The 23,836-nt window shown below is 40.0% G+C and overlaps 1 protein-coding gene across 1 annotated transcript in view; it reads left to right on the forward strand.

The window, feature by feature from the left end:
- Position 1: 1 nt before the first annotated feature.
- The window catches only part of BLK (BLK proto-oncogene, Src family tyrosine kinase), a 48,766-nt gene continuing 24,931 nt past the window's right edge, over positions 2-23,836 (forward strand). The window contains exon 1 of the mRNA XM_039876074.1: positions 2-238. The gene's annotated coding sequence lies outside the window, so the exon portion shown is untranslated. The remainder of the gene's footprint in view (positions 239-23,836) is intronic.

The following is a 23,836-nucleotide window of genomic DNA, read 5'->3' on the forward strand; positions in this document are numbered from 1 at the left end:
CGGGGCTCCTTGGGGGCAGATGGTGCAGCTCTGATCACAGACCGGGGAGCCTGTCACCTCTGCCTGGTACTTGCTGAGGGCAGGAAGCCATGAACTATGAGAACTGATTGAGATGACTGGGATGGACTTTTCCTTTAGAATTTCATCAGGAGTTGCTGGTTACAGCTAAAAGGTTGCTGCACCACAAGGGCGCTGGGATTGGAAAAGCTATGGTGAAAGGCCACTGAGCATTACCAAGGTAAGACTGCAACTTCCGTTTTCATGATCATCTTATTTCCTTAAACTTTGACAACAGTGCTCTGAGGCCCGTAGTTGGGGGAGCTGGCAGGAATATCGCTATGGATGTTATAGATAGAGAGAGAAGACATTTACGTGATCTGAGCCACAGCTATGAATAGCTTGTCCCATCTTTGGTTTGTTTCTATTTTAGAGAGTTTTTCTGATTTATAAAAGTCCATCTGTCCAGGGTAGATTCTCCTTCTTGGGCTTTTTAAACTGGAAAAGGCAATGTTGTGCCACAGAGAGAAGGTGGAGAAGGCTGTGGGCTGGAGACATGGGTGGGCACACATATGCCAGTTGTGGGGGTGCCAAGCAAGTTATCCAGCCTCTCTGTGACAGGATAATGACATCTACGGGGCAGAGCTGATAGAGGCGAGCAGTGATGGGGGAGCGTCTGGCTCAAGGTAAATATTGGTCGTTGCTTTCGTTTTCTTTTACTTGTTTTTGAATAAGGTTTCCCATTTTTCAGGCATTCAGTGTGGGGTGATGGAATAGTCTTAATGATGACCTTTTTTGGCTAAAAGATCTATTTGGCCAACTGCAAAAAGGAAAGAACAGTTGACAACTTTTTCAGTCATTTTCTAATTGGCCACTGCTTTCACCCTCAACTATCACCATTACCAAGAAACTATAGAATTGTTATCATCGTGCTTCCATAGTCATAGAGAAAAATTCTGCATAATATGTATGTAGATACCCTTCTTCCTGGATAGGAGCTGGAGTCCCCTCACCCGAGTGAGGGCTGAACCTGAGTACGGAAAGGGAAAAACAGGAACTCTATAGTGGAGAATCCTGGCAGACAGCACGTTAGGCAGGTGATTAAGGTTAATGTCTTATGACCTTAAGTCATGTATTGTGGAACTCTGGCTACAGTGCAAGAATAGTTCTTCACTTTTGTGGTATTCTTTCCCCAAACCCATAACCCCAGTCTAATCACAAGAAAAACAACAGACAAATCCAAACTGAGGGACAACCTACAGAATATTTGACCTTCAAAATTGTCAAGGTCATGAAACCCGAGAAACGGTGGGGAAACTTGTCACACGTCAAGGAGAGTAAGGAAATATAACTAAATTCAGAATTCACATCTTGGATTGATTGGATCCTGGAACAACAACAAAAAAGTCATTAGTGAAAAAATAGGTGAACTCTAAATAAAATCTGAAGTTTAATTAGTGTCACTTTACCAGTATGAATTGCTTTATTCTGGCAAATGTACCTGGTGGGGTAGGATGCTGACATTAGGGAAAGCCGAGTGAAGGGTATATGATAAGTCTTTATACTATCTTTGTAATTATTTTGGAAATCCCAAATCATTCCAAATTAAAAAGCCAAAAAATAATTTATACTCATCCTGTCTTAGAGCCGAAGTTGTCAAAATCTGAACATGCTTGGGAAGACTGGCAATGGTTCCCACCCTCTCTTCGAACATTCTGGAACACAGCAGGCCTTTTGCATTTTTTAACATTCTTTCTCCCAACCCCCACTTTATTCCTGGAAAGCTCTGTATTTCCCTCTCTTCATGGTATTTCTCATCATTCATTTATTTATTTATTTTTCATTCAGTATGCATTTTTTGAGCCCTCACTCTGTATCAGGGGGTTTAAGGTGGGGTTTAAGTACCCCACCCTCTATGAGTCCAGCAGAGGTCACTGGGCTGGATCAAGCTCTCGGGCCTCCAGGTGTTAACCAGCTACCCATATCTGACCCCTCCTGGGTTAGGAAGCAGAAGGCCAAGAATGGAGGCAAGTGGGGTCCCAGACCGTGCGTAGAATACCCGGATGGAATCTGCCATCCTCTAGGCTCAACCATCCTCATGGAATCTGTGGCCAGCCAGGCAGCTGTGAGTTATGCTAGAAAATCACTTCCCTCCCAGCAAAGCCGTGACCTTAGGGACCCAAAGTGGGAATCCAAGGGCCAGCTCCTACTTGAGTGACAACCTGGTGTTGGGAGCCTACTCTGCTGCCTTAGAATCTGCAGCAGCCAGATGAGGCCACCAGAGGCCAGCATTCTTGCTTATGAGATTCAGGTGTGTGGGGAGGTGATGGGGAGACAGAGAGGCCTGACAGCCCCTTCACCCTTTCCACCCTCCCCCCCACACACCCTATGGGCCTGGCAGAGCAGGTGCACCCTCGTTCAAAGGCGATGTCTTAGCCAGATTACAGAAATGCTTCAGAAGCAGATGAGAAAGAAGAAAGAGTGATGAAGCCACAGGAAGACAGCACTTAGATGAAAATCACAACACTTAGATGAAGATTAAAAGTAAAGAGTTGGGATTACCACTGAGCCTAAACTACCTTTCCTGTCACATCTATTGCTCCCCACACTGCCTCCCTGTCCCCTTTGACTACACCAGCGTGCACTGCTCCTGGAATGCACCAGCGGTGCTCCTGCTGGCCCTTCTGCCTGGGGTCCCCTCCCACTTTCCCATCTAGGCCAAGTCCCATTCGTTCTAATTCTCAGAACCAGCGTCAATGTCTTCTCTTCTGTTGCCAGCACCCAAATCCATCCCTGTGTCCCCAAGAGCCTCCAGCACATGCTGAGGGCTATTTGTTTTTATATCTGCTGTCCCTCTGTACCTGAGCTCCTCCAGGACAGGGACCAGGCCTTCTTCTGCTCCCTTCTGAGTCCCGGCACCCAGAACAGCATCTGGCACGTGGTGGGCAGGTGAGGCACCAGAGGCGCAAAATTGAAAAAGGGCCTGATTCACAGTGTCACTCAAGTGCAGGGAAGGTTCGTATATGTTCACGGAGAGTCTACAAGGGTGTGAGATGATCTGCACTTAATGTATTAAGCCAAGAGTTCTGACCTCTGAGACCATGGGCCGCTGATGAGTTTAATGAGACATACAAGCTCCTTGAACTTGTATGCAAGCTTCTGTGGACATACACACCTGTTTGCAAAGAGCGTTTATGGTTTTCATCAGATTCCCCAAGGAAGCTGCCAACCCCTAAATATTTGGAATCACCGAGTCTAATATTTAGTGGGGATAAATTTAATTTGATCTCTCAGTGTGTTGTGGATACAAGGAAGTGGAAAGAACTTGGGCACAGGAGTAAGACAGAGCTGAGAGGTCGTGTAGCGTAGAGGTTGGACGCCTGGCCTTGTGACCAGAGGGCTTGTGTTCAAGGTCCAATCTTGCCACTTCCTGGTTGTGTGACCTTTGGCAAGTTACCAAATGCTTTCATGAGCTAACAATAATTTGACCTCTCTCTGTACTGGCAGCCTTACCTAGCTCAGGTAGGTTTCTTATACCCTCTAGTTTTATTTCTCTACTTGCTGATAACAGCACATTCCAGGGTTATAAGTATTAACCCTCAAAGCCCTCATTCTTAGGTGAATTGAAATCGAAGAGTCCACAATATTTCTATCTAGATTCTATTCAATTCTCCATGTAAGAATCACCAGAGGAGTCCTTGTAGTTCGAAAAGGCACATTGTAATTTCTGTGGCTTATTTATATGCATATTTATTTTGAAATCTCGAAAAGGGAGAGTGTGAGTTAATATTTATCAAAAGAGGAAATGAGTTTAATAAGGTTGAGAAACCTAAATCTAGCTATGTTGAGTATTCCGCCTGTAGGGAGCTGATCAGCCTGAGAGCAGTGTGTCTGGATCTCAGAGCTTGAGGTATTCAGGGACCGCATTCCAGAATCGGGCGAGGGCGAGGGTGGGCCGTCCTCGGCTCATGCTGAAGGCTGCTGGAAGAGACAAGGTGGACACTCACTGTAGTATCATTGCTATCATGCCACTGAGACCGCTGTACACCATGCCACTCAGGACTACCCTGAGAGGATCTCAGACTCCAGCCCCGGGAAATCCACGTTCTCTGGAACAATGGATGTCTTACAGACACTGGCTCTTCAAACCAAAAATTTCCCACTCTCTGTTGGGACACTTCTCTCCAGGTCACCTCGAGCCCAATTTGCATCTAACCATTAGCAGTTGAGTAGCCCCATCTCATGGTCTGTGTTTCTGTTACCAGTTTTACTGCCAGAAAATTTGCTTTTCTGTCTTAAATTACCCTTTGGTTGGATTTCTTCATCTATTTTTCTCTCCTATTGCTTCATATTTATTTTTATAAGTGGGCTCACATCTTTTTGGAAATATCAGAAAATGAATAAGTAAACAAAACCAGGACATCATTTTTGAAAGAGCTTGATGCATGGTGTGAGTGCTTAATAAGAATTAGTTCCCTTTCCAAGTGCGAAACATAAAACAATTCCTTGGTTTTTAATTTTATCAACAGGGCCAACCTTTAGTGGCATAGTCAGCTGTGAGTCTATTATAGTTATACAAATAGCCTCAGTTTCAACTGTCTATTTTTACAGATAGGTCATCTCGTACTATTACAAAGATTGTATATAATTATTTCATGTTAAAAATTTTTTATTCATGCCATTTCTAGTACTATTAGATTTTTTAAAATAAAATTAATTCATATCTTTTTTTTTTTAAAGCATTCTACTTGAAGATAAGATCAAAAGTAATAACCATTTCATGATTTTATTTGGGTAGCTTTATAGAAAAGGCCGAACGCTCCTTTTCCTACATATCAACATAGAAAAGGGGTCACTTCCATTTTGTGGTGTCCATCTGTCTGATGGACCCCCTGGCACTTGTCAGTCCAATGGGAAAAGTGTTAGGCTAATTAAGATAGGCACCTTCTAGACTAAAAGCAGTGGTATGATGGTAAATGTTTAACAAGCAGCTTTCCGGGAAATGTGCACGTATACACGAATTTAAATTTATTACAAATTTTTACCAATATAAAGGATGTATAGTACACAATTTATATGTAATATAAATTGATTACCCATGGAATGCTTTTGTTGACTTTTGCCAAACTTTTGACTCAATGAGGTGAACCTTCTTTGCTAAATTAGATAATAGTTTTTAATTATTTGAAAAAAGTCCTCAATTTTTTTGTGCTATTCACAACTACAAGCAAGACACGTTTTTAAGTTCAATCTACTTTATTAACATATTCTCCATCACTGTGTTAAGTTTGGAAAATCAACAAAACAAATGGATTCCCAATTTGTAGCACTTGCCTATTCCTGCGGTGTAAACACCCTCACCACTGCCAATTGCAAGCTCCCAACATGACTTGACTGAACAAAAAGTTGGGAACAGACATGCAGCAGCACACCATTATATAGTAGTTCCACCACGCAGATGCAATTGATGTAAACAACCTCAAGAGCAGAGATAATAGTAAGATGTAGTGAAATAACCAGGAAGAAGTTTGAATGTGTCTTACCCTTGTTTTCAATGTATTCATCTAACTATATTTTATATAATTTAATTTTAATTTTATATGGTTTAATTTTGAATAATGAGATGCTTAACAAACAAACAGTTCACAAAATTGCCTCGAATTTAACAACTGGCTCTAATCAACCAGCACAGGCTACCCCCTGACTGACAGGCAGAATCCCTCAGGGCCGAACTGCAGCTCAGCATCCTGTCTGCCCCTGGCTTTGCTGAGCAAGGGCATGTGGTGAATAATCTGTTGCCCAAGTTTTACTGAGTTCTTGGCCTGGCAGAGTTGGCCCAGGTATGCCGGTGGTCCTACTGTGTGCTTGGTGAAAAGAAAAGAGGGTTAAGGGGTACTCAGCCCTGGTTGAAGACCCTCTCCACAGCCATCATGCCCCTGCACCAGTTGCTGCAGCTGGTGATTATTGACCCCTGATGAGTTTCATGGAGTCCGTGAGCTCCCTGAACCTGCATTTTTGGAACCAAGCTTTTGAGGACATGAGCAATCCTTCTGAAAAAGAATGTTCATGGCTCTCATCCTACTTCATCAAAGGAAGGTTTGAGGCCGCTGGCACACAAAAGATTGGCTTCTGGTTAACTCCTGAGGGGAGGAGGAGGCTGTCCCACATGCTCCTGGGTCAATGTGAAATTCTATTCCTGAGCCACATCACGAATGCAGGAATCATCATGCCACTCCCATATCACTCTGGGTCATGGACTCTCAGTGAGACCCTCGAGCCCATCTGCCCAGACTGACTCACAGCATTACTGTCAATTGGTCCACGTCATCTGATCTAAGCCAAGAAAGTTCTCTGCCTACTTTCTACTTCCCTGCAGCAATGGCTTGAAAGTGGGTCAGGAACAAAATAACAAATTAATGGAAGAAAAAAAACATCCATTAATATTTTAAAAAAACATGTGTTATCTCTACTTGATGACAAAAGCAGTGATGAGCACCACTGGGCTTACCGCTTTGATATTTTTTCCATCATCAAGTACAAATGGGAACTTTGTTTACAAACCATGTTGACAAAGTTAGGTTGCCGTGTGAGTACCCATGGACTGGGAGGCGTGAGGGGGAAGGGAGCTGAGCAGGATTAGGGAGGAAGGAAGGCTTGCCAACTAGTTCGATTTGGACACCATTCAAGCAGACTGTTCTCCCTTCCTACCTGTGGCAGACCCTGTCCCGGGGAACGATCCTGGATCTGGTGGGTCTGATCTGGACAACCAGGAGAATGTCAAAATGCCAGTAGGTGCCAATGGATCTTGCGAGGGAAAGGAATGTCTCACTGCACCTGAGGAGGGCAAGTCTAGCTGTCCTGATTGGAGGTGAAGACACCACTCACATCCCAGCTGCTGGGAGCTGTCAGAGGACGGGAAGTCAACGCTCTAAAGGAACTTTTAAGCGGCAGGAGCCTTGTGACTCCAGTAGATATAAAAGGTCCAGTTCAAGAGGCCAGCAAGCGCTTAGAATTTAGGAGTAGCTAATCAGAAAATTCCAGAGGGTGGACCTGAGGGTTTGGGAGGATACAAAGATCCATGTGGAGATAAAGTTGAGAGGGTGCCAAAGAGCAAACAGATGTCGGGGAGCAGATGGTATGAGCAAGGCAGACCGGTGACCTCAAAATAAGATTGGAGCCGTAGCCTGGAGCCAGTAGGAGGAAGAAATCAGGAGAGCTGGGGAAAGAGAGTCCAAGAGTGCCAGCCTGTGCCAAGCTACTTTTGTCCCCGAGACTACATTTCTACAACTGGGCACCGGCCTTGCCGTCTCGGCCAGGTGACCCTCTCTCTGGGCTTCAGGTTCCAATTCTGCCAAACAAGGGGGTAGACTAAATGGCCTCTGAGCATCCCTTCTAGTCAACGCTTTGATGGGTCTATTTGACATATTGGTCAAATGCGGAACAGCTGCCAGTAGTTGAGTGCCAAGAATTGTGCCAAGTGCTTTGAGCACATAAGTGCACATAATCCCCATAACAGCCTTGCGATGTTGTCAGGAGCCCTCCATGGGGCCCAGGCTAGAAGGCCAGAGCCTAGATGCTCTGTGTGGCTCCAAAAACAGTGCTCTTAACACTCCATAAATCGGTCTATTCATTGCTCACTGTGTGCAGAGCACTGATTAGGGCATCACGGAAAGGCAAAGGAAGCTTACCGCCCACGTCGGGGTGAGTGCTACATGCCTGCTGTGAAAATGTCCCCAGCTTGCAGACATGGAAGGAAATGAGAGCCAGGGACTGAGGAGCTCAAGGGGTGTTCACACAGCATCTGGGAAACCCCTGCCCAAGGAGGCGTCTGGCACAATCTTGCCTGAAGAAACGACCTTCCTGAGAAGGCGTGTCCCATCCTGGGCTGGGTTAGTACACGCCAAGTTCCTTGTCCCTTTCTTGGTGGGCATCTTCTCATCTACCCACTGGATCAAACCTCCTTGCCATCGCCTTTCATTTCTCCTTTGCTCCCACATCCGTCCACTCTTCGGGGTCAGTCCTTTCCCAGAATTCCCCACCTCATGGTCTCCTGGCCCTAGAACTATTAGTTGTCAATCATTACGTATTGTGATACGTGGACAGCCAGACTCATGCTAGGCACCCAAAGGTGCAAAAATGAGAGTTGCTTTGAAGTCAGACATGTACACCCATCCTTCCCATGCCAGAAGGTCTTGCCACGGGCTTTGGGGCCATTAGATGAGGGAGCCACTCACTTATCTGGGGGCCAAAAGAGCCTGGTGGAGGAGCTGCAGGAGGAAGGGTTTCACAGGAAGCCGGGCGGCCCTGCGTCCGTCCGCTGAGCGCTTTGGGAAGGAAATGCCACGTGTGCAGGATGCGGGCTGATTGCTGCTCTTACTGTTCATGTCCCCCCAGCTGCAGGTGCTGGAGCCCAGCTGAGAGGGGGGCGGTTAGGGCTTTGGCCCAAGGGGAGTGAGCCACGCCTTGAAGTCAGAGCCACACTGCAGCATGCGCTACTTTTACTTAGAAAGTTCTGTGCAATTGCCCAGTATGCTGACTGCGACCCTGCGGAAGGTCAGTGACTTCCTGATGGATGAATCTGCTGCCCCTCCTGCAGGTTTCACTGCAGGAAGCTTTTCAGTAATTTTCTCTGGTTGGCTGCTGTGAGAGTAGCTAACCACCCAGCACCCATGGGGACCCCGTGGGGCCCCTGTGTCTGTTTCTAGCAGCAGCCGATGGGAGCAGGACACTCAGCAAGGCCCCAGGCTTGGTAGGGGACGGATTCTAATGCTGTCCCACCAGAAACAGTTTTGTTGCCCTGGACAAGTTATTTACTTCTGACTCTGTGAGTCAGCCTCTTTGTGGATGGTATAAATCTAAAAATCAAAGACTCACCTAGATTTAGACATGCAAATCCTTGTGATGTTTGCATGAACCAACCCAGACTCAGATGCTGAAGACCTAACTGTGCAGGGTCTGCTAGGATTCAGGATGGATGCTGGGAATGAAGAATGCGTGCTCACTGCAGGTTTGGGGTTAGTGCTTGTCTGGGTCTCGGGAGCTCTGACAGGGTCGGTGTAGCTGGGTTAGCCTTCTCAGCCTGCCCGTGGCAGAAGCAAAGACCTGGGCTGCTTAGAGGCTAGAGAGCGACCACAGCCATTTGTAAGAGCAGGCTGATTCCGTACAGCTTTATCATTCATCTCCTTATTTTAAAAGTGTAAAAATTATATAATACCAAAAATGTTTTTTTGGAAATAGGTATAAGCGATCAATAATCTCACATTTTTACCCCAAAACTACTTGTTTTGGTTCATATGATACCGTTTTTCATAGCTGGAATTGTAAAAGTCTTAATGACTTTGGATTCTGCTTCTTTTCCTTTTTTTAATTTCTATCACAATTTGAGCATCTTTCCCATGGCTGTGTCTTCACAACGATCATTTTCGAGACGGCATAACATTTCATTGTGTTAACTCTATTTCACCCTTTTAACTAGACATTTAGTTTGCCTCCTTTTTTTGACATTAGAGAGGACTAAGATTAAAAACAACGCGTAACTTGCAAAGCCATTCTGAACAACGTCAGTCACGCAGTTGAAGACTATTCTTTCTTAATCCCTTCAAGGAATGACAATGACATAGGGGGTCAAAATATTCATCTCAGGGGTGGAGTGGGTGGACTGTGAATTACATGGTGATAGTGGCTTAAATTTTTCATCCTCTCTCATCTAGTTCCCTTGTTGTCAGCAACTACATTTGCGGGCCGCGGTTACCGATGTGTTCTTTGGCCAGAAAACAGACTTTCCTCTCTGAAATAAAATGACTTATAAGGAAACAAAACCCAAGGCTTTGGCCTCATTTATCCCATAGCCTCAACCAAGGTTTTTAATCATAGATCATGAATCATTGTGGGGTTGTGGGCAGGGAGGGTTCCTGAAACTGGGCACAAAATTTGACGTGTATGTGCATAAATGTATTTTCTAGGGAGAGTGTCCGTAGTCTCACCAGATTCTCAAAGGAGGCTGTGGCCCCAGAAAGATTTTGAAAAACACTGATCTTTCTCTCCCTCTCTCTCTCTCTCTCTCTCTCTCTCTCTTTCTCTCTGTCTCTCTGTCTCTCTCGCTTCTCCCCGCCCCCAGCCCCAGTCATGAGATACAGAACATATTATCCCCAACTGAACGATGAGGAAACTGAAACTTAGCACATGGCTAGCACGTGGGGAGCCTTGGGTTTGAACCCAAGTCCCTTTCACCGCTTGTATGCATACCCGTTATGCTAAAGTGCCTTATGGTTAATAGAGTTGCTTCTATTTTTACTTCTTTAACCAAAGGTAATTGCTAATGTTTTAAAGAGATTCTGCTATGATTATGGCCATCCATAGTTCTTAACTAAAGGAAATGTTTTGGCATTTTTTTAAGCCTTGCAGTTCTCTCCAAGGAGTCAGGCTGACAGAAATATTTGTGGTTGGTTAATTGTTCTTTCCTGCTACAAGCATTAACCATAGGAGGTGAGCTGTGTTTATCAAACTGAAATGTTATCACTCAAGGCGAAGGAGCCAAAGTAACTTTGAACTTCGAGACCAAACCCTTTAGTTCAACCCGATTGTGGGAGACTTCGGCCCATGATTCCCTAAATACCAATGGGCCTTTTCAAACCTATGTTTTTAGTAACAACAAACTGTTTGGCACCAGTAAGTGACTTTGGCTTCCTAAATGTGTTTGATTTCCTTTCTCTCTTAGTAATCCTGTCCTGAATCTCCTTAAACTCAAGCGTGCATACCTAGAAGCAAAGAAGATGGGGCATAATTCAATTTCATGTCTCCTTGCTTTTCTGGGAATCACTGTTAAATTATACACTGTAATTATTTAAAATTAGTAGCCTTTAAAAGGGAAAGACTTTCTGAAATGTAGGAAGTAAACATGCAATAAAAGAGAGTAAATTCTAATTTCATCTTGGGCATCTTAGGTATAATACAACATTACACATTAGATCAGTGTGCCTTGTCGGTCCCAAAGTATTGGCTAATGATCAATAATCAAGGTATAGAATAACACTGGCTTTCGTATAAATGATATCTTTCTACCATTGGCCTGGTAAATTAAACTGTTTACTCTTTACGGTACTGGGATATTGGGGGGAAGCAGATAAGTAGGCATTTTCTTATGTTTGAGTTTTCTCTAATCGATTGACTAATTCATTCATTCATTCAAAAGAAGAGAAAGATTTATTGCCTATTTAACATGTTCCAAGTACTGAGATGGGCCCCGAAGATACAAAGGTGAAAAATAAATAGCCCCTTCCCCTGAGGCACTCCCAAGGAGTCTGACTTAGAAGGCAGACATTGAACAAAGGCCCAATGTACTGCGACTGGTGCTATAAGAAGTGCTATGGGCCAGAAGGGTGGGTGACTTAGCGAGTACGGGGTTCCAGGAAAGGCTCTACAGAGTTGGCGATGCCTGGACTACATTCTAAAGGTGGTAGGAGGAGGGGAAGAGGAAGGAAGGAAGGAAGGAAGGAAGGAAGGAAGGAAGGAAAGAAGGAAGGAAGGAAGGAAGCAAGCGGGCGGGAATAAAGGTGGATGTGGTCTATATTTCCCAAACTTGCAGACTTTATATGAACCCTCCGTGATCTCGGGAAGCTAAAGGCTCATCAGAAGCTTTCCCAGGGCTTGAACAGGGATCTCAGGCCTGTTCTCTAGAAGCGACAGGGAAAAGTGCTCCGTTCTGCTGGGCCTTCAGGAGTGCACGCCTGGGGCAAAGCGGCTGGGGACTGCCCTACAGCAGTGCCCAAAGGGAGACAGTCTTTCTCTCTGACAATGGTGGAGAGGAACCTATGTTTATGGTAGCACAATTTACAATAGCCAAGATATGGAAGCAACCTAAATGCCCATCAACTGACGACTGGATAAAGAAGTAATGGTTCATATATACAATGGAATATTACTCAGCCATTAAAAAAAGTGAAATCCTACCATTTCCAATGACATGGTTGGACTTAGAGGTTATTATGCTGAGTGAAATAAGTCAGACAGAGAAAGATAAATACCATATGATTTCACTTATATGCAGAATCTAAGGAAGAAAAAGAACAAACTAATCAAAAACAGACTCACAAATATACAGGGCAATCTGGTGATAGCCAGAGGGGAGGGGAATTGAGGGGCTGGGAGAAAGGGGTGAAGAGTTAAAGAAGTTCAAATTAGTAGTTGATAGACGGTCACAGGGATGGGGAGCCGGCATAGGGAACGCAGTCAGCAGTGATGTAATGGCCAGGTGGAGAGCCAGAGGAGAGCACAATTAGGGGGATGTTTTATAAACGATATAAATGTCTAACCAACGTACTGTATACTTGAAACTAATACAATAAAATTTTTAAAAAAGAGAGTGAAAGTGTGGGGCGTGTGCTTAATGAAGCAGCTACCATCAGCACCTGGTTTGTAACTTTTACGTAGTGCTGTCGCAGAAGGTGCCTGAGTTCCTCACAGCGGCTCCCAGACAAGGAGAGTGAAGCTCAGCTAAGAGGCTGAGTGCTGCTTAAATGCTTTTATTGTGATTTAAATTCCTGCTGTGCCTGTGATCCTGGGGAAAGTGATGACAATAGTTCTGGGCCAGGAGAGGAAGTGAAAAAGGCGGTGGACTAAAATGAGGGCGGGTTTCATCCTGGCACATCGTTTAATAATTCTTAGTACCCCCCACCCTCCCACCAAAACCTCACAGCACTTTTGCAAGGAACAAATTTGATGACACTCGTCACCACTGTAGATTCAGGATGGATGCCATATTAGAAGAAGAGCCATCCATTCATTTATTCAAAAATATCTGTGTACTTTTATTAGAGGCATTGGAGTTACATCCACGGACAAAATTAAGGCCTGTTTTCAAGGGCTCACCTTCCAGTGGGGGAAGACAGATACCAAATAAATCAGTAAATCTATAGCGTCAGGTGGGGATCGGAACTATGGGAAAAAGAAATCAGACTGTTTCGGATGGATGGGTTTGTGCTACTTTGAAAGATCAGGTGACATTTGAGCAGAGGTCTGAAGAAGGTGAAGGAGCTGGCAATACATGGGAAAGAATCTATTAGAACTAGCTTGTAAAGTTCTTCAAAAACATCTGTTGAAATATTGATTGAAACACATTCCATTCTTGAATGATTCGAGGAGAATGTACCTCTTTAAGATATGAGCCTTCCTAACGGTGAACAATGTGTATCTTCCCTTTTGTTTAGGTATTTCTTTAATGTCTTTCAAAGCAGTTTGTATCTTCGTACAAGTTTGCATGTTTTCGTTAAATATATTTCTAGGCAATTATATTTTTAGCTGATATTAGAAATGACTTTTTTTAACCCTGTATTTTTTAAAATGATCAAAGGATATACACAGAGAGAAAACTCTATATAAATAAGCATCTTGAGAGTAATTAAGAAAAAACAAACTAAAACCAAAAGATTTATCACCTATTTAATTAGTAAAAAGTAATGTCTGATATCATCAGGTTTGACAGGAATATGGGGAAAATGAGAACTCTTAGGTGCTGCTGGTGAGAGTATAAATTGGCACTTTGAACCATTTTGGGAATTTGTCATAGAGCTGAAGGAGTTTGTAGGTCCACAAAGTAAATTAAAGCTATGTTGTTCAGAGACATTCTCGCATACATACGCAGGGGACATGTGCTCACCTCAGTGCAGTTTGTCATTATGAAAAAATGGAGACAACTTAACTACTCCATAGTCAAAGAAAAATGAATAAACGAATAAATAAAATGAAGTTTATTCACTTAATGGAATAGGATAAAACAAAAATAGAAGAATTAGGGATCTATGAAGCAAAATGAGCAAATATCAAAATTACAAGTTGGGGTAAAAAAAAGAAAGTATATATTGACTGTGGCTGTTTATACATACATTATAAACATACAAAATTATATGTGCTGGTAATACCCACTAACTTCAACATAATAATTACTTTGGGGAACAAAGTGAGGAGAAAATAATAATCAAGCTTTAGTTATATCTGTGACATAGAAAGAGAGAGAGGAAGAAAAAGAGAACTGAATAAATGTGGCAAAATATTAACATCCGGTATTAGTGCTGTTACATTAGTTTCTGTGCTTTTTATACATATAAAATATTCATAATTAAGAGTGAAAAAAATTTAACTAGCATATTTCTATGATCTTGGGGTGGGGAAGAAATTTCTAAGTATGAACATCAAAGGCAAAGATTGGTAGGCAAGATTAATAAATTTACCAGATAGTGATGATAACATTTGTGTATAATAAATACCATAAAAAATTGAAAAGCTAAAGATAAATTAAGGAAAATATTTATAATACATATAACAATTAATGTATAAATTAAATATACTAATCATATAAGGAGGTCTTATATATCATTAAAAAAATGATCAACACCACAATGTAAAAATGAGCAGAAGACATGAATCACTTTTTTTAATCACATGAAGAACACAAGTGGTTGATAAATACATAATAAATATTAATAGCAAATGAAATTAAAACTATGTTGTCTATCATTTTGCATTTAGCAGATTTATAAAGATTTTTTTTTAACTTGATAAAAGCCATAGATGAAGGACCAGAGACGTAGGCTTTCTTCATCACTGTGAGATATAGATCAGTATTAGCTGTGTAGAAACCAATTTAGCGTCACAGATCAAGATACTTAAAAATGTGAGTCTTTGACTTAGTCATGCCACTTATAGAAATACAGCTTTAAAAATATTGGACCAATGACTAAATATGTATTTTATAAGATTGTTTATTACAATTTTCTTTATAATAGTCAAAGATTGAAAATAACTTATTTGACCAATAATGGGTAAATGAATTAATGTTAAGTCTGTAAAATGGCATGCAATAATAATGGTGGCAAAATTGTATTTACTGATATATAGTTTACACTGTACTGTTTACTGAAATAACCACATTATAATATTGTATAAACAACTTGACCCCGTTTTTTAAAAGTGGATATGCATATATAAAAATTCTGAAAATTCTTCACCAAAGTGTTTATAGTGGATCTCCACATGTGGTAGGATTTCGAGTGATTTTTATTTTTTTCTTTGTGTCGATCTGAATTTCAACATGCATGTATTACTTGCTTAACAGAAATTAGGTCAAAAAGTAAAAGATAACTTTAAAAATAAATTAACATCGGTATAAAAAGAATAATAATGGTTATTAGAAAAAGTGCAGGGAAATACATACTCACATACTGCTGAGCGAAATGCCTAAAGGACAATTTATAAAACGTCTCAGAAGATTAAACATGGTATACTCTTGGGCCTAGCAATTCCACTTCTAGGATTTTTAACCTCAACAAAAATTAATGGGGAACATGAACAAGGTTAAGGTAAATGAGCAAAGGACATCTTTGCAGCATTATGTCTGATACTGAAAAAAAAAAAATGGAAATAGCTTGCGTGTGTAACAAAAGGCATGGGTGAAATAAGTTTGATACAACCTTCCCATAAGATGCCCAGCAGCCTTGCATACTATGCTACAGGCAAAAACAGGTGTCAGGCAGAGCTGGCCATGATACACTCTTCTAAAAACAGGTCACAAAACAGGATGTAGATAATGATCCCAGTTTTGTTTTTTTTTAAAAAATGGCAATGGCAAATTACATAGAATGTTAACAGTGGTTATCATTAGATGATGGTGTTGTAGGTAATTTTTGTCTTCTTCTCTACTTTCTGAATTTCCTGCAACAAAAGTAAATTACATGCATAAAGAGGGAAGTATATTTAATGTGATTCATAAGAGGAGGCTGACCTTCCAAGCGTAGCCTGAACACATAAAGAAGTGTTCTGTCACCTGTTCATCCTTTCCACTGTTGTTCAGGGGCATGCATCCCCATATTTTGGAGAGGAATTGCCTATTTTCTTTTATTTAACTTCATATTTTAAAATGGCATTTGAAAGTATTATGTATTTAAGCATATGCTTTGTGTTTAATCCAAACATCACGGAGGCATGTAAAGCAAAAATATAAAGTCCTCCATTCCTTTGCTTGTGAACTTCACTCTCTAGAAGTGGCCTTGTTAGCAGTTTCATTTATACCAAGGGCTTCCAGACATTGCTTTTCATTTGCAAATGTTTATACACTTCCTTTATTCCTTTTACACAACTAGAATCATATAATTCAAAGCATTCTGCAATTTACTCTCTCACTTAACGGTAATGTATTCTGAACATTTTTCTTTGTCAGTTAGATCTATGTTATTCTTTTACTAATTTATTTATCTACTCATTCATTTACTGAGTTAGTTTTTTTTTATTATATAAGTTATCCATAAATACTGTTTCTTAAAATGTGGACAGTCCCAAAGGGTCGAAATTTAAAATTGAAAGTTTCCTTCTCCAGAAATAAGCCACGATCACAGGTTTTGTTTTCAAATATCCTTTTTTGTTACCTTTACGACTTTAAAAAATACTAACACTTTTATTTTAAATATATTTCTGGGCTAATTATATTGATTTCCACTATGAAAGATGCAGAATACACTTTCTTCCCTTCACCTGTACCCTCTCCTCTCTATCCTGGTTTTATCAGTTATTTTTATCCTTTTAGTGACTGACTTTCTGATTTAAAATAATATAGGTAAATCTTTATATCTTGATTTATTAACATGAGACAGTATCTATTAACCCCCCCACCATACGAACACTCCTTTCAACTTCATGTCCTACTTTTTGTTCTACTATTATTTTTATACATAATACATTTATTATATTATATTCCTTTAACATTTATATTCTGTTCTGTGCCTATATTAACTTTATTGTAATTTCTACTTGAAGTTTCAAAATTTCTGAAATTTTATGCTTAAAGATAACATAAATGTTTGATTATAAAAGTTGTATTATTATATCCTAAGCCAAACTGAGGAAAATGTGTTTAGGTTCCACTTATTCAGAAACTGCAAAATAGCTAAAGGTTGATATGAAAGAATCCCCTTTTATTTTGTTGTCGTTAAATTTAAACTATATCTATGTACATCAGTCTGTTTTGGACTCTTCCACTAGTGTTAAAGATGGAAATAAAATCATTATTTTTTTGTGTGTGTGTATGGTGGTCCAGTTGTTCCAACACCATTTGTTGAAGAGACCAGCCTTTTTCCATTGAATTGCCTTTGCTCTTTTGTCAAAATTCATTTGACTATATCTGTGTGGGTCTATTTCTAGGCTCTTTATTCTGTTGCATTTATCTTTGTCTATTTTTTCCGCCAATACCACAGTTTCTTAATTACTCTAGCTTTGCTGTAAATCTGAAAGTTGCATAGCGTCAGTTCTCTGACTTTGCTCTTCTCCTTTAATTGAGTGATGACTATCCTGTGTCTTCCGCCTCTCTAAACAAACTTTTAAATCAAGTTCTCGATATCCGCAAAATAACTTGCTGGAATTTTTATTGGAATCACATCAAATCTGTAGATCAAGTAAGGTAGAACTGACATCTTAGCAATATTGAGTCTCCCTATTCATATACATGGAATATCTCTTTGTTTATTTAGTTAGGTCTTCTTTGATTTCTTTCATCAGAGTTTGTAGTTTTCCTCATATGTATCTTGCAGATATTTTGTTAGATTTATGCTTTAGTATTTTATTTGTTTGGTGCTAATGTAAATGGTATTGTGTTTTTAATTTAAATTCCAAAGGTCTATTGCCGATATGTAAGAAAGAAATTGACTTTTGTATATTAACCTTGTATTCTGCAACTTTTCTATAATCCCTTATTAGGTTTTATTTGTTGATTCTCTGGGATTTTCTACATAAACAATCATGTTGTCTCTGAATAAAAAAGTTTTATTTCTTCCTTCCCAATCTGTATACCTTCTATTTTCATTTCGTATTGTGTTTGCTCAGACTTCTGGTATGACATTGAATAGGAATGGTAAGATTGGACATCCCTGCCTGTCTAATATTATATATTATAGTCTTTTTAGTCTATTTTCTAGTATATTTCTTGACTTCATATTCCAGATCATTAATGTATACTTCAGCCATATCCATCTTATTATTTTTAATCACATTTTTAATTTGCAAGAACTCCTTCTTTTCTGATTATTCTTTTTTCACATCAACTTATTCCTTTTTAAATTTATATAATAACTTGCAGAATCTCTCTGAGGATACTAATTAGAGGTTCTCTTAAAAGTTATTTTCTACATTCTATATCTGCTTCCTCTTGAATTATTCTATTTGTTTATTTTGAACCTCTCTTTGATATTATTCATTTTCTTCTGCTGCTTATATTTATAGATAAAGAATTACATTGTCCTATACTGATAGTTGACAGAGGTTTTTTTGTACATTTGTGTAGAACTATTTCCCCATAGGCCTATTCTTTGACTGGAAGGACAGACTGTGCATTTTGTGTAAGATATGTGAGTTCTTCTAAAGGTATGAGAAGGAGGGAAGAAAACAACAAGATTGGCTTTCTTGAAAACTGAGACAAGGTATATAAAGCTAATTGTAGTGCCTGGCACCAATAATCATGTTAGTTAATATTATTGTCCATGATGGTTACGATGGTGGTTGTATACAGATTTGTGAACTTATTACCTACTGGCACACCTAAGTCTTTTCCCAGACAAAAATTTCTACTTTTACGAAGCACTCATTATATGCCAGCCTCTTATATACACCATCTTTACTCCTTATGATAATTATGCAAGGCAAGCATATTATTTTCATTATGCAGATGAGGAAACAGAGGCTTGGAGTGACTATATCACGGTATTTTTGTCGAATAGCTATTAAGCATCAAAGTCAAGATTCAACACATTTCTGTGAGTTTTCAAAGGCAAGAAGTGCTCTTTCTGTCACACCCATTGTACCCTTATACACTACTATTGGGTCAGGCCTCTCTGCTACGGCATCTCTCTGGTTGATTTTTTGAACCTAAATTGCATACTTACTTTTTAATTTGACTTGTTAGTTTTAGGCAATCATTCCTGAAGGATTTTTTTTTTAAGTCCCGCCTCTATTAGTTTTTCTTCTTATTTTATATCTTTTGAAATTCTAATGGGCAAGATTTTTATGTCTGCATGGAAATTGCTGATAAAATATTGACTAAGAAAGGCTGAAAATAGAACCCTAAAGCTTAGCACCACAGCCCTTCGTCAATGTGAGAATTAATCTATTATTTAGCACCACTCAGTAAGGTGGCTCACTCAGACAAGTCTGCCCGCCCTGAAATAATAAGACTGGTCCAGAATGAGAATTACAATGGCAATAATAAATCGATGAATTAATTGAAAATCTCCAAGATCCTTATTTTGTTTTAAAATCCTAGCATAATTCATTTTTATTTACTTATCACTTATACATAATTTTTAAGTCAGTTTCCCATTCTTCACAAATGTCACCACAAGTATTTTATTCTCATTACCTCTCACAGGTTGGAACAGAGTAGAATCAGCCAGACTTCAGAGTCAGATAGAATTGTTTTTCAAGTTATCAGTCTGTGACTCACTGTATGGTCTTGAGCAAGTTCTTAAATCTTACTAAGCTTGGTTTCTTCATCTGTAAAATGAGAAAAATATGTCTGCTGTCAGGGCTAGATATACTATATGTAAAGCACATAGCATAGTGTCTAGCCTTGAGTCGGAAGGAGTACGAGGCACTGTGCTAGTCATCACTAGTATTCATATTCTCATGTGAGATGCAAGTCTGACAACAAAGAATTGTATTAGTTAATCTTAAATGTCTGTGTCTCTAGCTGAACATCATGTCTCCAGATCCACTCAATAATCATAATCAATCCCCAAATGTCAGGGGCCTGAGACTTTTTTTTTCTTCTTCTTCTGTCTTTAATCTTTTCCAATTTATGTATGAAAGAATAAAATAGAGCCGGCTTTTTCAGTCCCAGTGTTCCCCTGCCCGCTGTAACCTGGTAGAAAGGTACTTCCCTTCTGTTTACAGATTCCTTCTCTGGGTTGTATTTGGTCAACATTGGAGAGCTGGCTCGAAGTAACTGAATGATGGATAGGTAGTGCCTTTTTAAAGAAATTCAAGTCATGAATAGATGTGTATCTGGGGAGATACCTGCGAGCTTCAGTGGAAGAGAGCAAGACTCCGGAGTCAGAGACATGACTTAAACTCCTGCTTTCTGCTTCCATTGCATCATCTGTCTCCAATCAACTGTTTGAGGATGAGGATGAGGATTCTGTGTAGCTCACAGGATTGTTTGGAGGCTCTTGAGATACTGTGTGAGAAGATGCTGGCAACTATCAGAGACATGCTATCGTTACTATTATAGAAAGGGCTGTTATTTTCCCCATATCAAAAACCTAGAAATATATTAATATGTAAGAAATGTATGCATGGAGGACAGAAGAAAATTCATTTCATTTAAAGATAAGACGATCACTGGCCGGAAAACTACAAGCATTATTTATGAGGGACTCAGGTGAAGAAATACCCAAAGTCTGCAAAACTGTCTTTTAATCCTTTTTACAAGTTATACTCCAGAAGTGCAGCCAAATAAGAAGGGTCTCTGTGAAGCAAGGTTGGTGAACCTGCCAGCATCAGTATATAGGGGACACTTGTAAAATATGCAGATCCTGGAGCTCCATTCTGGACCTATATATCAGAAGTGCTGGTGCTGGGCCTCAGGCATCTGCAAACTCCACCTGTGTGTAAATTGAGCTTTGAGAATGATTGTGCTAAGGAGTCATAACTGAGTCCATTAGGAAGTAGTAAACTCACAATTTAATTTTCCGTTTAATTTTTTAAAACGAGAACAAGGCAAGAAAAAATTTAGAAACTGCAAAGTAGATTGAGAAGTAGAAACTGCAAAGTACATAGTCTCACCAATGTAAAATACAACAGTAGTTGTATTTATGTTTTGGCATATCAGCTGTATGTTTTAATTATCACTGTGAGGGTTTTTAAATATATATAAATTTATTTATACATCGTCTCCAAATAAAGGAATTTTATTCACAGGCTAGTAATTATCACAAGAATTTAAATATCAACACAGTGCCATGTTTCTGCACAATAGTTCAACAATTTCAAGTTTCTCGATGTCAGCAGAATCAAATGTAGGTGACTCAATAACATGTGTCTATATTTTACTTAACACAAACTCACAAAAATGCTGTCTTCCTTCCTGAAGTTTCGTGCGGCATCCTCAAACTTTTTACCACCTAAAAATTCTTTTCTATCAACTTTACCGTTGTGGGGAGTGAATTTCCACTGCGGAAATATTTCCACTTTACAAAATTGAAATAGCCACATGCGTGTCTCCTCCTCACTATGCCTAAGTTGGCAGTCTCCTTGACTAAGGGCATCCACAAGTCACAGGTCATCACAGCTAGCTTGTCCCTTGGCAGGGGGCTGCACATGGCAGAGGCCTTTATATACTCATGCAGGAGTTACAATTCTGTATGAGGTCCTATGCTAGTACCGGGCAAATACTCTACTGGTATTTAAAAGCATCACACAGGCATTAACTGTGGTTCCTTGAATAATTCTATACTTTTTACAACCCAGCCAATGGAAAAACTCCGTTTTCTGAACAAGGCTCCTGTCTCTGTGTCTTTGGGAAAGCCGTTCCTTCTCTGTATTCAAATATTACTCAATCCTGATGAAATTACACACAGTATTTTTTTCTGGTATTTTCTCTTTTACATCCTTCACTCTCTCGACTCCAACCAACAAAAGTGGAAGGAATAATGGAATTAGAGCAACAATATTTAGTAACTCCTAACGGAACCATTAGTAGAAATGCTGATCTTTTCAATGGTGGGACCGTACTGGCATCCCCTGAGCCCAGATCTATTTTAGCAAACTAAAGTGGTGCCACCAGACAGTGTGATTACTGTCCGATAGCATGTGACACAGCCTGATTGTATGTGATGTGGAGCACATGTCACCCCCATAAGGCATCCCTACCAGAAAAAGATAAACCTGAATCTAATGGAGCCTGTAGAGTTAACTCTCTATGGTCAAGGAATAGGGAAATAGAGAAACAAGTTATGAGCCATCAAAAGGAAGCAATAGCCAGAATGCAAAACATTCTGTAGGACAACCAACCTGATTTTTACACATTGACGGCATGAAGCAAACCAAAGTTGGGGGACGGAGGCAACTCCGGTAAAAAAAATGACTTAAAGACATAGCAATCGTATGTCATACATGAAGCTTGTTTGAATCCTAAAACAAACCGACGACAATAAGCCATTTTTTGAGGCAACTGGAGAAATTTTATTACAGATTGGATGTCAGATAATATCAGGGAATTATCGCTAGTTTTGTTAGGTGTGATAATGACATTGTGGTTATGTAAGAAAATGCCTTCATGTTTTAGGGACACACGCAAAGTACGTGGAGGTGACCTGGCATGTTGCAAGCCATTTGTTTCATTTCATTTCGAGCTTTTATTTATGAAATGATTTGTCTTAAAATACTTAAATTAAGACAAATTTTAAAGATAATTATTGAATTTGGCTGTTGAATAGATAGGTATTCGTTATATTCTTTTTTTTATATTTTGAAATATTTCATTAAAAATAATTTTAATGTAAAGAATTATATCTGAACCATTCTTTATGGTCTCGCTAGTATTTTCTCCCCAGTGGAAGTTATTTCTTCTTGCTGAGCTCAGAAAACCTCTTTTCTGTACAGAATTCTGCCTACGCTGAATTGTTGTGACTTGGGAATATGTCCCACTGCTTTATCTTGCCATGGGGGCAGACTCCTTCCTTGTTTCATCTCTGTGTCTTTGCTATGCCTGACAGTACATGACTGACAGTGACTAAATGAACATGAGAATATGGAGTTCTGAGAGTCAACACTACGGCTGTTTCATATTCACACATGGAGGGATCAAATGGGGCCAAGGGTGAGGTAGCTTTATTCAAGCTGAATTATCCTGAAGTTGAGACTTGAAAAATGGATTTCAGCTTAAGTTCTTTGGCCTCTTTTTTTCATTGTGAGTCAGAGGCCTATTGTTATGCTTTTCTCATCTAGGAAATGGGCCTACTATTAGTGGACTCCTATGGGGGAGGACTTGGAATGCCTGGGTGTTGGCAAAGGCTCTGTGAGGGAAGAGGGGACACACTGATGGGAAACTGCCATTTCATCGTGGCAGCCAACACCCAGGATAAGCCCTGGCTTTGCAGATAGGTCACCTGTTCCACCTCGGTGCTGCCCACCCTTGTCTGGCAAGTCAAGTAAGAAAGATAAAGCTACTAATTTGGCAAGATGTCCAGATCACAGACTTAGGAGCTGGTCCGAAGTGGGTGTAAGGCTGGCTCCACAGCTAATCAGCTGCTTGATTTGGCGAGTCAGTTCATGTTTCAAGTTGGTCTCATCTGTAGAAAGAAGGTAGTCTAGCCTATTTCACACACTTACTAAAAGAATTATTATTGACTATTTGTATATGTGGAATAATAGTAAAATATTTATCAAACACTTACTATTGACCAAGCCCTGTTCTAAGATGTGCTAATACCATGTAAAAACTAACTTAATTCTTACAACATGCTCGGAGTAGAAACTGTTATTATCCTGAGGCTATGAGACAGAAATGGTAAGCAACTTATCCAAGGACATGCAGGTAAAAAATAGTGACACTATTATTCAGATCCCAGCATTCTTGTCTACCATGTCGCGTGGCCCCTCTCAAATAGGACAGTGTATGTAGGGTGTCTGGCTCAGAGTCTGGAACACAGGAAACACTAACACATGATAGTACCTGCTATTTTTAAAAGTAAACCAGAGTCAAACTGATTTTTCTCTCATGAAACCATATGCATTTTAAGGTTGACTTCATGCATGAGATTTTTTCTGACCAAATCATTCCCTGCCTCTAGAATGACATGCTCGG

This window comes from Pteropus medius, unplaced genomic scaffold (assembly GCF_902729225.1).
Source record: "Pteropus medius unplaced genomic scaffold, Ma_sr-lr_union100, whole genome shotgun sequence".
Lineage (NCBI taxonomy): Eukaryota > Metazoa > Chordata > Mammalia > Chiroptera > Pteropodidae > Pteropus > Pteropus medius.